The sequence below is a fragment of the Eptesicus fuscus genome, chromosome 12 (genome assembly GCF_027574615.1).
Source record: "Eptesicus fuscus isolate TK198812 chromosome 12, DD_ASM_mEF_20220401, whole genome shotgun sequence".
Lineage (NCBI taxonomy): Eukaryota > Metazoa > Chordata > Mammalia > Chiroptera > Vespertilionidae > Eptesicus > Eptesicus fuscus.
This window is the reverse complement of record NC_072484.1, coordinates 33,848,262-33,863,533: the sequence shown is the minus strand read 5'-3', so window position 1 is coordinate 33,863,533 and position 15,272 is coordinate 33,848,262. Positions and strand designations below refer to the sequence as shown.

The following is a 15,272-nucleotide window of genomic DNA, read 5'->3' as shown; positions in this document are numbered from 1 at the left end:
TTCATAAAATCCTTCTATGATTAGCCATAAGTAAAAATTTTTTCATTTAAAATATAATTCAATATTTGATAAGCTTCTAGAAAAATATACATATTATTCAAGATTAAGTAATTGGCCAGCCAGCATGGCTCAGTGGTTGAGTGTTGACCTATGAACCAGGAGGTCCCGGTTTGATTCCCGGTTGGGGCACATGCCCAGGCTGCGGGCTCGATCTCCAGGAAGCAGCTGATCAATGATTTTCTCTCATCATTGATGTGTCTGTCTGTCTATCTGTCTCTCTCTCTCCCACTTCATCTGTGAAATCAAGAAAAAAATAAGATTAAGTAATTGGCTAAAGCCACACCTTTAGTCACCTATAAACTGGAATCCAAGTGTTGAGAAAGCCAATTTAAAGATCCTTTCTCAATATGACATACTGTCTACCTAGGTACAAGGAATTTTTTAAATAAAAAAAATTGATTCATCTGTTACTAACAGATCTTTCCCCCAAAATTTCTTGTTTTAAATGTCATCATTCAGGCTAAATTTAATAAAACAAGAAGCCCTGTTTCCCCCTTAATCTGTGGGACTGCTATCAGTTCTAATATTGAATTGACATGGATTATTTGCCTATCTGCCTGTTTTCCCTGTAATCCAGAAGGTTCACATGTAAACAGAATTGATCTGGCAAATGAATAAACATACAGAGAGATCCTTCTCTTAAAACAAGTTTAAAACCATCACACAGCCCGGCTGGCATGGCTCAGTGGTTGAGCATCAACCTATGGGCCAGGAAATCACAGTTCGATTCCTGCTCAGGGCATGTGCCTGGGTTGTGGGCTCGATATCCAGTGTGGGGCACGCAGGAGGCAGCTGATCAATGATTCTCTCTCATCATTGATGTTTCTGTCTCTCCCTCTCCCTTACTCTCTGAAATCAATAAAAATATATTTTTTGGGGAAAAAATCAGCCTGCTATATATTGGTCAAACATTTAATTAACTCATCCCTGATGCCTTGGCAGGGCCAGACCAAATGATTTCTCAGGCCTTATATGGCCCTCAGGCCGGACGTTCCTCCACCCCTGCTTTATGGGATAGCAAAATTCCATGTCAACTCTTCCTTCGTGCTAGAAGATAAAGAAATGTAGCCCTACCAGCATTACTGGATACAAAGTAAGAGCAGAAGGGCAAGGACAGGAATTGGTTCAAACAGTGGCTTTTAAATGGGGAACACATGATAGAAAATCACCTGATAGGCTATTTCAAAAAATATACCAGGCATTCTCCCTCAGAATATATCATAATATGTGTGTCACATTGATATTCTAATAAATTCCCGAGGTAATTCTGACTCTCACCCCAGAGGAAAAGCAGTTTTCTAGTTGCCTTCAACCAGAGGCTTAAAACAATGGAAAGTTTACTAAGAGATTATATAGTTAGGGGATCTATTTAATGAAACAATCAGTTAAATTGCTGTACATTTCACTTACGCTTCTTCAAAACTTCAAGTGAAAAAAAAAATCGTGAGGAAGGTTAGCAATAACTATAGAATTTCTGAAATTTTGAGTTATAATATTCTTCTACTTCCTTGATTCTGAGTTAAGTCACTCACTAACACACTCATAGCCCCAGTGAGTTTATTAGACTTCAGCATTTCACGCCAAGGGCAATTCACCACATCAGCAGCACCATATGTAATACAAATGTCTAAACAAGGCAATTTTGCCAGCCAGGCTTTTTATAGCTTGTAATACAGTTAAGTTTACAGTACCAGGCAAAATGTCACCATTGGTGTCAATACAATAGGTGACTCCACAATGCATCTAACCTTAGGGACAAATTCTTTAGCCTAACATTCAAAGTTTCCCACAGCTCTGCCTCAACCTGCCTTTACAGATCCATTCCAAGACAGCGAGAGGGATTCCCACCCCCCACCCCCTTATCTGAGAGTGATCCATTCCAAGACAGCTCCCCCCATGGATTCCTGAAACAGTGGACAGTACTAAACCATATGTATACTATGCTTTTTCCTATACCTACATACCTATGATAAAGTTTAATTTATAAATTAGGCACAGTAAGAGATTAACAATAACTAATCATATAATAGAACTGTAATAATATCTTGTAATAAAAGTTATGTGAATGTGGTCTGTCTCTCTTTTTAAAGTATTTTATAGTACTGGACTCACCGTTGTTATGATGATGTGAAATAATACAATGCCTACAAGATGAGATGAAGTGAGGTAAATGGCATAGGCATTGTGATCTAGGCATTGTGGCCTAGCATTCGGCCACTATAAGGGTTACCGAACACAAGTACTGAGGTACCTCAACAGCTAATCTGATAACTTAGAGGGCTACTAAGTGACTAACGGGCAGGTAGTGTATACAGCATGGATATGCTAGACAAAGGGATGATTCACAATGGGTGGACAAAGCGGGACAGCGCAAGATTTCACACTACTCAGAAGGCAAGAAATGTAAAACTAATGAATTGCTTATTTTTGGAATTTTCCATTTAATATATTTAGACAACAGTTGCCCGCGAGAAATTAAAATCACAAAACACCAAACCTTGAACTAAGAGGGACTACTGTACTGTTTTACTCACTAAATATATCCTGCACCTTCCAGCCTGGATGCTTTGGCTATTCCAAGAGTTAGCAACTAACGCCATCCCCACCCCACCACTTACTCCCCCCCCCCCCCCCGCCCGTCACATGCAAACCCAGTTAAACGCCTGTTTCAATTAAGAACTGTAGTTAACAGTTTTTTTTAAATATTTTTTATTGATTTTTTACAGAGAAGAAGGGAGAAGGATAGAGAGCTAGAAACACTGATGAGAAAGAAACATCGATCAGCTGCCTCCTGCACACCTCCTCTACTAGGGATGTGCCCGCAACCAAGGTACATGCCCTTGACCGGAATCGAACCTGAGACCCTTCATTCCGCAGGCCGACGCTCTGTCCACTGAGCCAAACCGGTTACGGCAGCTTTTACATTTTTGAAGGATTGAAGGGGAAAACACAAAAGAGGATACATGATAGACTATATGCATTCCAAAAAGCCTAAATTATTTACCCTTTATAGAAAAAGTTTGCCCACTCTAGTTTATTCCATTATCAGGACCCGAAAATTATTTCCTTTATCCCATTTCTGCATAAGCACCAATCTGAGATCTACACATCCATCAAAATGCAACTGACTATTCAATCAAGTCTTTCTTACTAATTTCAATGAGATATGCTCTTTCTCTTAAATTTATCTCTATCTTCCTTAGCACACTGTATCCCTTTTAGTCACAAAGAATAGTTTCCAAACCCAAAATTGAGACTCATGGTCTGACAAGACTACTGCATTAATCTAATTATTTTACTGCTTCCAGTCTTGCCCCTTCAAATCCATCTTCATGGGTCACCAAGTGCTCTACTTAGTACACAATCTTAAATATGTTATTCCCTCATTCTTTCTTTTGCTCTCATTAGCTAAGGAATAAAATCCAGCATAAAAACCTGGCCCCTGCCTGCTCCTCTAGTCTCAGCTCCTGCCATTCTTCACCTAGTACTTTATACTCCAACTAGTGGCCTGGTGCATGAAATTCGTGCACATTAAAAGGGGATTAATTAGAGGAAATAATTTAATATTGCTATTTGCCCTTTCTCTATAATAGAAGTGTCAGAGATGAAAGAAAAGTAGTAAAATGTATATGAAAACCTTCCTCCTGTCAGAGTCTGGGGCGCACCACAGGACCCAGAGCCAAGTCCCCGCCTACCCACATGTGCCTCAAAATCGCATGAGACCCATACCCGGCCAGCCCGCCTCCCCCCCCCCCATTTGGGCTAGATCCAGACCCGGCCAGTCCCACCCTTGTCAAGCCCCACTGGGCAGGGGGCGTAGCCTCAGGTCCCCTGGCCTGGCGCCAGGATGGGGGGCGCGGCCTGAGGTCCCCCGTCAAGCCCCGCCAGGCAGGGGGTGCAGTCTGAGGTCCCCCGACCTGGTGCCAGGGTGGGAGGCGCAGCCTGAAGTCCCCTGTCAAGCCCCACCTGGTGGGGGGCGCGGCCTGAGGTCCACTGGCCTGGCGCTGGGGCAGGGGGAACAGTCTGAGGTCCCCTAGCCCAGCACCAGGACAGGAAGCGCACCTTGAGGTCCCCTGTCAAGCCCTGCTGGGCGGGGGGCACAGCCTGAGGTCCCCTGTCAAGCCCTGCCAGGTGGGGGACACAGCCTGAGGTCCCCTGTCAAGCCCCACGGGGGAAGGGGAGGGCGTAGCCTCAGGTCCCTGCTGATTGCTTGTTAAGGCTCCTTATGGGAACTTGGCCTCAGCTGTGGATGCAGCCATCTTTGTGATGGAGTGGTGGTCAATTAGCATATTCCCTCTTTATTAGATAGGATAACATAATACTTTTAGTCCCCTGCAAACCTGGTCCAGTCTTAACTTCCCCCATTCTCCAACTTGCCTTACATGCTTTGCTGGTAGAAGTACAAAAACTGATACCATCTCGAGAGTATTTTGGCAAAATCTATCAAAATTACATGATAGTACTCTTTGCCCCAGCGCTTTTACTTCTAGGAATTTATTCTACAGATTTATGAAGTGACATATTTTTACAAAATTATGCAACATTGTAACAGCACAAAATTGGCATGAAAATGTCCATCAGCAGTGGATTATAGAAAAAAATACTGTGGAACCATACAGTGATATACTAGTACAATGTAAAATGAGGAAGTTTTTATGTATGATATTACATGGCCTACAGGAATATCCCTGAAAAGAGGACACAGAAGAAAGCGATAATGCTAGTTGCCTCCAAGGAGGGGAAGAGTGACTGGAGCACAGAAGTGAGGGAACCTGTTATTTTACCTTTTAAATGTTGAATTATGTAAATCCAATGTCAGTCCAAAATTAATTTTTAAAAATTTGTTGAAAGCAAGAAACAGATTTGGAGCAAGACAGGTATCATTTCTCTAAGAAGTCTTTTTTGAAACACAGCCACACATGCATGCCCACACATTAGGTCAAATGGCTATCTTGAGTGCTTCTTAACATGCTATTATCACTGCTTACCATTTAGACCTGAAATTCAATCAATCTGTCTCTCCCCACTACTGACTACATCTAAACTTCTCTAGAAGTAGGCTTTAGACTCTCTTTATTTCCCTCAGCATCTGGGACTAAGGGCTCAAAAAATATTTGTAAAAGTAAATGAGTATTTGAAGTCAAGAGTATCTTAGAAAATCAATGATCTTGAGTCATTGTAATGATAATTTCTTATAGTCTACGTTCTAGTATAATCAGCTGCTTGTCTGTCTTTCCAGGAGAAAACAAATATTAGGCCCCTCATATAAATGATTTATTGAACTCAACTACCATAGTAAAGAAAGCTAAGGGACTGATATGGCAAATGAATTAAAATAATACTGCAAAAAAAAAAGGGGGGGGGGGCATTCACATAAAGATGATCAAGAATTGATTTTAGGATTTCAAATCACTATTTAATAATCATGGTTTTTATGGAAACTCTCCTCATTTACCACATCATTCCTCAGACTTCAACAGCCACTAAATCAGCATGTATTATTTAGAGACCTTAAGAAAACTCCCAGCAAGCCAAGTGTCGATGCCCACAGCTGCAGCTAGGTGCTCAGGGGCTCTAGGCATGTTTGGCATCCTAGCTCCTTCCTAAGAAATCCTCTGCCTCATTGGTTGAAGGAATCTCTGCTTTACTATTTCCCAATACAACTGGCCCCAGAAGGATTAATTAAATCCAGTTCTCAAGGCTTTCATTAGAAGAGCAACTGACAAAGTGTTAGGACACAGAAGGAAAGATCAATTGGAACACCTTTGAGAACTGGGACAAAAGCTTACCCACCTTACCAGCCCCAAGGCACTTAGCACAGTCCCTGCATCTAACAGGATCACAATACAGTTGTTAAAGGAATGATTTCACTTAACTAGGCAGGGGATTTTTACTTTACCTGTATTGCTTAAGTTTTAAAAACATACAGGGGTGAGGCAAAAGTACAGTTGTTCATATGAAAAATACAATAAATAATAATACAAAAATAATGTTTTGTGTACTCACAACAGTTGTTCATATGAAAAATACAATCTATCTATATAAAAAGCTAAGTGACCGGCCGACCGGCTGATAGGTATGATGCACACGGACCACCAGGGGGCAGACGCTCAAAACAGGAGCTGCCAAGCAACAGCAACTTTGCAGAGTGCTCTCTTGCACTCCAGGACCCCTTGGGGGATGTCAGGCTGCCGGTTTCAGCCCGATCCCCGCAGGCCAGGCCAAGGACCCCACCTGCCGGAGAGACCCCACTCACTCTGAAGATGCCCTTCGAGCCCCGGCACCACCCCAGGTACGGCCAGCCGGCATGTCCAGCCCATCTCAACCAGTCCTGCCCTGCTGGCCACCTTCTAATTAATTTCCTTTCCATGTGCATGAATCCGTGCACTGGGCCTCTAGTAAATAATAATACAAGAATGTTTCATGTACTCACAACTGTAAACCTACTTTTGTTCCACCCTGCATATAAATAAACTTAATCAAATGCTCTGCAGCAGAATGATTTGTAAGAACTGATAAAAACAGAAAATCATAGTATGACTATCATAATAATTGACTCATGAAAATATCATTAATATATGCTAAAATTAATGGATAAAAATTGGAGGGAAAAGATATTTATATGGGCTCAGCGTCCACCCACATAATTCTTACTAATTAAAAAGTTAAAAATAATAACCCTATAGTGGAGAAATCTGGCAAACATCACCTTAAACCAGCTATTTTCAACCTTTTTCATCTCACGACACATATAAACTAATTACTAAAATTTTGCAGCACACTAAAAAATATACTTTTGGCCGATCTGACAAAAAATAGGTATAATTTTGATTCATTCACACTGGATGGCTATTGTTGTGTTGGCTGTTGTCATTTTTCCATTTGACAATATATGGGAAAAGAGGTCAGTGCCCTAGCTAAACAGTCAGGTACTGTATGTTTTAAAAATTCTTGCAGCACACCAGTGTGCCTCTTGGGGCAAACCAACTGAAAATAGCTGCATTAAACAAGTGATCAAGTTTAATATCATCAGTACTGAACAAATGGACATCATGTGCCTCCTGATATGAAGCACTGAGAAAGAAACATCACTTTGTAATATTCCTTCCAAAGTGTATAATGTGAACCTACTCATAAAGAAGACAAATTCAAAAAAAATTTTTCAAAAAAAAAAAAAGAGGATAAATTCAAATTGAGGGGCATTCCACAAAATAAATGGCCTATACCATTAAAAAAAAGTGAAGGTTATGAAAGATAATACTGAAGTATATTCTCCCAAAGTGAAGGAGACTAGAGACAGGACAATTAAATACAATATGTTCCTGGACTGGCCCCTAGACTAGAAAAAAATCTTTTCCTATAAAAAATTATTGGAACAAATGGCTAAACTTGAGTAAGGTTTGGATATTAGAAATATTGTATCAAAGCTGTATTTCCTAATTTTGATAAGTATATTTTAAGTACATAAGAGAATGTTCTAGTTTATTGGAAATAAACACTAAGTTTAGAGTAAAGAGGTAGCACATCTGTAATTTATTCAACAATACTTAAAAAAAAAAATCTCAATATATAAAAACCTTGTGTCCGTCACAACTGGAGGCTCGACCAACTGGAAGTCAGTCCTGCAGTCAGTGCTGGGTTGCTGTGGCGACCCAGCACTGACTGCTATGGCAGCAGGTGTGGTGACCCAGCACTGACTGCTGAGGGGGCTGTGAATCAGGCCCGAAGAGAGAAGCAGGATCTGACCTGTAGCCTCAGTGGCAGCTGTTGATCAGCACTTGCCTCTCTCTTTCTCTCCGGGCCTGTCCAGCAGCTGCGCCTCCATTTCTCTCCAGGCCTCCATCAGGGCTGCTGATCAGCCCAGCCTTTCTGATCAGGCCCTGTTGATAGGACCAGAGACGCTGACTGGCATAGAAAATGACCAGTCAGAACCAAATCTGGATCAACTGTGAGGAGCCAATGGCTGCCTAGAAGGCGGAGCTTTTGACGCTGCATAGAAACCGACCAATCAGAACCAAATTGGCTGGCAGAGGAGGTAAGTTGGGGGCGAGATCAGGCCAGCAGGGGAGGGAAGTTGGGGGCAAGCAGGCCGGTAGGGGAGGGCAGTTGGGGGGGACCAGGCCGGCAGGGAAGGGCAGTTGGGGACGACCAGGCCGGCAGGGGAGGGCAGTTGCAGGCCATCAGGCCAGCAGGGGAGGGCAGTTGGGAGCGAGATCAGGCCAGCAGAGGAGGGCAATTTGGGGTGAGATCAGGCCAGCAGGGGAGGAAAGTTGCGGGGGAGATCAGGCCGGCAGGGGAGGGCAGTTGGGGGTAACCAGGCCGGCAGGGGAGGGCAGTTGGGGGTAACCAGGCCGGCAGGGGAGGGCAGTTGGGGGCAATCGGGCTGGCAGGGAAGCAGTTAGGTGTTAATCAGACCAGCAGGGGAGCAGTTAGGGGGTGATCAGGCTGGCAGGCAAAAGCGGTTAGGGGCAATAAGGCAAGCAGGCAGGCGAGCGGTTAGGAACCAGCAGTCCCGAATTGTGAGAGGGATCGGGCCTAAACCAGCAGTCAGACATCCCCCGAGGGGTCCCAGATTGGAGAGGGTGCAGGCTTGGCTGAGGGAACCCCACCCCCCAGTGCATGAATTTCGTGCACCAGGCCTCTAGTATCCTATATAATAAAAGGATAATATGCAAATTGACCCTAATGGCAGAACGACTGCTTGACCAGTCACTATGAAGTGAATTGACCACCTCTTGGTTCCTTCTCCCGGCCGGCAGGCTCCCATTACCCAATGGCGAATGGGGAACCAGGGATGGGTGGTGGTGGGGTGGGGGTGGGGCCGGCGAACGGGTGGAACAGCCAACCTCTTGGTCTCTCCCCCTGGCTGGCAGGCTCCGATCACCTAATGGTGAACAGGAAACTGGGGGTGGGGGGTGGGTGACACGGGTGGTGCCAGGCCAAGGCCCCCGCCCTGCAGGTCACCCCACACACAGAGGGCGACCCGTGGTGGGCGTGGGGCTAATGAGCAGGCAGGAACGACTGACCTCTTGGTCGCTCCCCCCGGCTAGCAGGCTCTGATCACCCGATGGTGAATGGGGAACCAAGGGTAGGGGGTGGGGGGGGGGGCAGCTGCTGGCAGCCAGGGAAGATGGCCCTGATCACAGGCCAGGCCTAGGGACCATACCTGCACACGAATTTCATGCACCAGGCCTCTAGTATTTATATAAAGAGAAAAAGAATATAAAGCCCTGGCTAGGTAGTTCAGTTGGATACTCCTGATAAGCCAAGGTTGTGGGTTTGATCCCTGCACTTTGTACATACAAGAATCAATCAATGAAACAACAAATCAATGTTTCTCTTTCTCCCTCCCCCTCTTTCCCACTGTCTTTCTCTCTCTCTCTTATCAATCAATAAAAATTTTTAAGAAGAATATATAAAATATAGTAAAATGTTGACATTTGGGAACTCAAGGAGAATGGCATACAGGAATTTTAACACTACTTTTGCAACTTTTTAAGTTTGAAATGTCAAAATACAAAGTTTAAAGAAAAAGAAAAAGGAGTATAAAAAGTATTTTTTATAATGCAGATCACAATCCTTGCATATATTTGTTTTCCTAAAGCAGCTTATGGTATTTGGTAATATATTTAAGAAGAGGTAAGAGTATAGTTTAAACTACTTGGCCAGACCAACCCACCAAGGGAAGATTAAAGGAGAGCTTCTGAGAACTAGAGCTGCTGAGCTCTAAGCAGCTCTAGACTGCTAGAGGAGAATGAATGCCAGAGGAACTTAGATAATAGTTGCCTCTTCCCCTACTTCTCCATCACCACTCAGAACTTCCCTCTCCTAAACTACATCTACCTTTAATCTCAGCCATAAAGAGGACTTGCTTTTTTCTGCCTGCATCCTCCTCTTGGCTCCACTTCTCCAGAGGAAAACAAAATAAAAGACAATCACTTTCTTAATATTAAGGATAACAAAACAAAACAAAAAAAACAAACATGGTGTATTTTTGGTGGAGGAAAATGTCTGTAGTTATTTTAGCTTTTATTGAGAGGGTTGGGAGGAACAGGTAGTGTAAGGAGACAGTAAACTAGCTAAAAACTACTATGTAAATTAGAGGAAATGGCATGATTAGTGTAGCTCTAGGGATATAAGGTAAAAAATACATCTGTGCTGTTTGAAAAACTTCTTACATGGCCCCAAAAAATTGAAAGCAGGCAGGATGTCTGAATGGAGATGGCTAAGTTAACAAAAGGATAAGGGAAACATTTGTAAGAGAGGAAAAGGTCAAAGTAGTGTGTCAAGGGAGCTGTGCAATGCCTGGTATTAACATTTCACTTGAGCTGCTGGAGAAGTCAGATTACATATTTGTCACCATCAACTAATTTAATTGAAAGATCTAGCCAACTCCAAAGCTATAAATTCAGACAAAAGGATACCCAGCTCTGGGTTATTTTACTTTGATTTCTGCATTTAATTAAAGCAATACAAAATAGAGGGGCAGAATCAAATTTGAAGAGCCACAGAGTAAAAGATTCACTGTATAGTCCATATACCATATTTGATGATCCATATTTGACAGTTCCTCACAAGGCCTAGCAAAATTAGCATGGACATTTCCTAGGCTTTCGATGTTCATTGCCATCATCTATCTGCTTCACTGCTAAGATCAGTAAATACACAGGATGCACTGGTAAAGGCTCTGAAGAGTTTCTACCTTTTTTTTTTTAATTCATCTCTAAGACCAATTCAGGACACCCCTGAACAAGAACAAGACCTATAAATCACATCCCCATTCCTAGACTTGTTGTTGTTGTTAATCCTCACCTGAGGATACTTTCTCCATTGATTTTTAGAGAGAATGTAAGGGAGGGGCAGAGACAGAGAGATAGATGTGAGACACATGATTGGTTGCCTCCCACCTGCAGGGATCAAGCCTGCAACTGAGGCACACGCCCTCTACCAGAGGCCCTCCAGTGCTAAGGCCGACACTCAGCCAAACCAGCTAGGGCAGGACTTTTTTGAAAAGTCCTCACCAAGGATATTATTTCCATTGATTTTCAGACAGAGTGGAAGGGAGGGAGCGGGAGGAGGATGTGGAGGGAAGAAGGGGGAAGGAAGAGGGGAAGGGAAGAGGAGGGGGAGAGAGAAACATCTATGTGAGGGAGACACATAGATTGGTTGCCTCCTGCATGTGCCCTGACCGGCCAGGGATCAAACCTGCAACTGAGGTATGTGCCCCTGACAGGAAATCAAACCCATGACCCTTCAGTCTGAGGGCCACACTCCAACCACTGAGCAAAGCTGGACAGGGCTTTTTAAAGATTTTTTTTATTGATTGTTAGAGAGGGAGAGGGGGAGAGAGAAACATCAATGTGAGAGCATAACATTGATTGGCTATCTCCTGCATGCCAGCAACCTGGGCATGTGCCCTGACCAAATCAACATTTTGGTGCATGAGACAATGCTCAACAGAGCCACATTGGCCAGGGCCACAGGATATCTCTAAATATAAAACCCTAATATGCAAATAGGCCAAACAGCGGAACAACCAAACAACTGAACAACCGGTCACTATGACATGCAATGACCTCTAGGGGGTGCGCACGGAACATGGCGGGTGTCAGCAGCAGGCAGCAGAGCACAGTGGGCTTCGGCCGCGACAGGATGGTGGAGCAGGTGAACTAGGGCACCAGACCAAGGCGGGGTGCCAATTGTTGTCACTGGGGCAAGCCTCTGGTGGTTACTGAAAATACTTTGCACCCGGTGCCAGAGCCGCTGCTTGCACCTGCTGCCGGCACCTGGCACTGGACCGGATCACTTGGCACCATCAGTGCGTGTGAGTGGCAGTGGTGGGAGCAGGGCTGCCAGCAGACAGGGGACCAGGGGCCATGGCAGGAGAGGCCGGGCGGGGGCGTGGAGGATGGGACAAGACCCGCCCCTGCGCCCACCACAGCCTCCTGGCCCACAGTTCCTTTCAAGGTGCACGAATTCGTGCACTGGGCCCTTAGTATTTTAATAAGATGTTAGAGCCCAGCTGGTGTGGCTCAGTGGTTGAGCATCAACCCATGAACCAAGAGGTTGCTAGTTGGATTCCCTCAGGGCACATGCCCAGGTTGCAGGTTCAATCCCTGGTGGGGAGCATGAAGGAGGTAGCAGCTGATCGATGTTTCTCATCCATGTTTCTATCTTTCTATCCCTCTCCCTTCCTCTCTCTCTGAAAATATCAATAAAAACATCTTTTCTTTAAAAAAAAAGATGTTAGGGAAAGTTGTCGAAAATGGAAAATCAAATATCTTCAGGGAGCTCTGGAATCCTCTTGAACATAGATCTAAAAACCTCTTGTTTAGTTAGTAAAAAGAAGGAACCATGTGATAGAGAGTTAAAAAAATAGTGGGTTCTGGGCTCAGATCTCAATGTATAATGAATGAACTCAACACCAGGATTGAACTAAGTTTAAACAGTGCATCTGCTACTGATTAATTGTGTGACCATGGGCAATTTATTTAATTCTCTGAGCTTTATTTCCTCATCTGTAAAACAGAGATACTAACTTCCTCCCATGGTTGTTCTAAGAATTATATGAAATGACTTATGTGAAAATCACCCAACAGAAAATCTAGCAAAGACTCTTTTTTTAAAGAATTCAACTGGACTTAAAAGCCAGATTCAGTTGACATATCTGCAATAGATTCAGTTCACAAGTTTAATTTATGGTGTCCCAGGCCCTATAATTCCAGATAGCCTCAAAGCCTTCAATGGGCCAGAGACAGAAACCAGAGACAGAGGCAAAAAGCTACTTAACCAACTATAATAAAACCCAGAGACAGGCTCAGTCACATGTACTTACACTAGCTCATATTGCATATGGGGCCAGTCAGTACAGTGCTAGTGAGACCCCTCTTGGTATTCTTACCAAAGCTTAAACAATAACCAGGGGAAAGATTCTCCCTCGTTAACTTTCAAACTTTCAGGAATTTAAAGTAAATCTTTACAATTGAGTAATCACTATCTGTAATATGAGGTTCAAAACAATACTCTAAAACAAGTGTCCTCAAACTACGGCCGGGCCACATGCGGGTGTTTTTGCCAACTTGTTTTTTTACTTCAAAATAAGATATGTGCAGTGTGCATAGGAATTTGTTCATAGTTTTTTTTTAAACTATAGTCCGGCCCTCCAACGGTCTGAGGGACAGTGAACTGGCCCCCTGTTTAAAAAGTTTGAGGACCCCTGCTCTAAAACTAAGGAATGAGGATAAAACTGGCAGTTGAGAAATCTTTCTTCCCTATCTTTTTCCTCCTATTTTTTCCTTAACCTGGAAGCGGTATAAGCTTATTATATTAACTCATCTTTATCCTAGTGCTGCATTCATTCATTGTACTCATTTAAATGATCCTTCCTGCCTAAAAGTACTCATTAAATTAAATTCAAATAAACTGATCATAAAGTCTAGATTTGTATACCATACACAACAGGCTTAATCCTCAAGAACAAGCTTAAAGTCAGTCTCTCTGCTTATTTTTAGAATCTATTGCTATGTAGAAAAGCCAATCAGTTTCAAACCAGCATAAATGTATTCTAAAGTAAAAGACAGCTCTAGCTGGTTTTTGGATAGGTCAGTGGATGAGCATCCGCCTGCGGACTGAAGGTCCTGGGTTCGATTCCAGTCAAGGGCACATGCCCAATTTGCAGACTCGATCCCCAATAGGGGATATGCAGGAGTCAGCCAATCAATGATTCTCTCTCATCATTGATGTTTCTCTCTCCTTCTTCCTTCCTCTCTGAAATCAGTAAAAACATATTTAAAATAATAATAATAAAGTAAAAGACAAAGACCAAAAAGCATAACAAGTGTCTAAAACATTATTCCATTTAGTAAGTCTCAATTCTCAAAATAAGCAAAGTCAAAAACCTTTAAAACATCATCAAAGGCAGAGGGAAGGGGGTGGGGAGAAGAGGATCATAATATACGATGATTGGAGAAGTTTGACTTAGGGTGGCGGGTACAAGGTGCAATATACAGAGCTTGTAACATAGAAACGCACATCTGAAACATATATATTCATGATGATCAATGTCACTCCAATAAATTTAAGAAAAAAAAATTTTTTTTAATTTTTAAAAAAACCCTCAAAGGATAACTTTGTTCCTAATAAGAAAACTTATGCCCAATTCTACACAAGAACTCACTAAAATGTCAATTCTAAATTAATATGCAAGACAGCAGGTAATTAAGTAATTAAGGTTTTGTAACAATATTACGTGTACTCTCAAAGCCTTCAGCTCATTTCACTCAACTCTATCACAGGGTAGATGTGGGAGGTGGGGGGTGAGGGTGGGATGTATAACACATGAGGCAACAGATTCTGAATATCCTTCCTGAAAAGGGAAAAAACAGACAGGAAAAGTTCTGTAATGCAGTAATGAATAGATACCTATAAGCACTGTTTCCTCCACCTTATAAACTCCGCATTTTTATAACTTAAGTGACCTTTCAAAATGTAGGAACTTAAAAAAAAAATGAACAACAAAAAATAAAATGTAGGAACTTCACAGTGACACAGTACAGGAATGAGGACTGGATTTTCCCATTTACTAATTGCCCAACACATTTTATTTTATTTTTGGTTTTTTGTTTTTTTTAGAGAAAGAGGTAGGGAAGAAGGGAGGGCCCTGACTGGGGATTGAACCTGCAACCTAATTATGTGCCCTGATTGGAAATCAAACCAGCCACCTTTTTTTTTTTCTTTTTCTTTTTGTGTGCATAGGACAATACACCCGGCCAGGGGCAACACATTTTAAATAAGAGCTACCTTAATGTTAAGAGCTCAGGCTCTGTAGTCAGAAAGATCTAGATTTTAATATAGGCTTGGTTATTTATTACCTCTATGACATCTGAATCAATTTCCTAATTTGTAAAATAAGGATTTATACCTAACTAAAAAAGTGAAGGATTAAAAGGCACAGTGAGACCCAAAATAAACATTTAATATTAGTCATTATAATTATCAGGCAGGAATTACCCCAACTATAGATTAAACAAACAACTGAGTCTCAAAGGTTGAAAACTTCCCAGTAGAACTAGGCCTCAAACCCAGTCTGCTTCCAAATTCTTTTTCCATTATGCCAAACCACTTGTGACGTATACATATCTGCCTTTTTTGACAGGCTACTAACTGCAATTTAACTTGTCTTGATTGTATAGTCACAGATTATAATACTTTTA

General features: G+C 42.5%; 1 protein-coding gene and 1 pseudogene across 3 annotated transcripts in view; one reads left to right on the top strand and one right to left on the bottom strand.

The window, feature by feature from the left end:
* Positions 1-1,128, top strand: part of LOC103304912 (histone-binding protein RBBP4-like) — a 31,124-nt pseudogene extending 29,996 nt beyond the window's left edge.
* Positions 1-15,272, bottom strand: part of CBFA2T2 (CBFA2/RUNX1 partner transcriptional co-repressor 2) — a 153,002-nt gene that overhangs the window by 132,021 nt on the left and 5,709 nt on the right. The window lies entirely within an intron of this gene.